Here is a 1,184-nt window from a genome sequence, read left to right as displayed (position 1 = left end):
TTTAGTTCTTCCACCAGTAGGGCGGCCCCGAACCTACTTGTTTCCCTGCGGCTCCTCTGTCCCCTGGGATCCCTGGCTTTCTGCCCACGCGACCCTTGAGGACGGGCTTGGGAAGGACCGTCTGCGGAGTCTTTCCGCGGGATAGTCGCGCTTGAAGTGGCCCATCTTCCTACAGCCGAAGCAGCGGATGTCACGCTGTTCGGCGGACCCGAGTTCAATGGGAACTAATCCGTTGGGGCTTGTTCGACCGGGAGCCGACAAGGAACTCCCAGGCCACGCTGAGGCCGGCGTACGCGCCTGGCGATGGCTGTACTCCTCCTGAAGAGCCACTTGAATCGCCTCTTTAAGGGTGCTTGACTGCACCCGGAACAGCTGAGTGCGTGCGGGGCCCACTCGAAGGCCGTGCATGAACACAGTCATCTTGATGTGTTCGTGAGTGGGTTTCCCACTAGGGACGCCGTGAGCTCCCGTATCTCTTGCACATACTCGTGCAGTTCGCGCCTTCCTTGTTTACACGCGAGGAAGCGCGAACGCTGGCGGTACTCGTAGTTCGCCGGGAGGAACGCGGCTCGGAGCTGTTCGCACAGCTGAGCCCAGGATGTGACACATCCAGGGGATGTTGCTTTCCGAGTGTACACCCAACTCTTAGCACGACCGCTAAGGTTGGAGAGTGCAAAAGCAACACGCAGTTACTCGGTCGAGATCAGAGCCGCGTCCATCGCGAGCTCTACTTCTCGGACCCAAAAGTGAAGTTTCTCGTCTTCCTTTCCTTCATACGGCTTACCCTTCAGCCGTATTGGCTTCGGGTGAGGCGGATTTGCTTCCGCCGCCGGAGCCTGCAGGTTCTCCCGCACATGCGCGATGAGGCCCTGCTCGTACGCGTCGAATGCATTGACGCGCTCGAGCTGCTCAGCCGGTGTTGATACCACCAGGCTCTGCAGGGCCCCCATCCCGAAGATGCCTGCCATCTTCCGAACCGACCCGAGCTGAGAGTCGTTCAAATGGGAGAAGTCGTTCCTATCCATGGCAACGAGCTTCGGAGAGGTTCAGGTAGTCTACTCGCGGTGGCGTGGATTGACTACTAGTGCTACCAAGTGTGACGGGGTCACACAGCACCTTGCGCTAGAGGAAGTTATCTTCCGAGAGCATACAAACTCTCAGTGAACGGCAATTCACAGGTCCCC

Source organism: Phytophthora infestans, genomic scaffold (assembly GCF_000142945.1).
Source record: "Phytophthora infestans T30-4 supercont1.1 genomic scaffold, whole genome shotgun sequence".
NCBI classification, from domain to species: Eukaryota; Oomycota; class Peronosporomycetes; order Peronosporales; family Peronosporaceae; genus Phytophthora; species Phytophthora infestans.
This window is presented reverse-complemented; position numbering follows the sequence as displayed.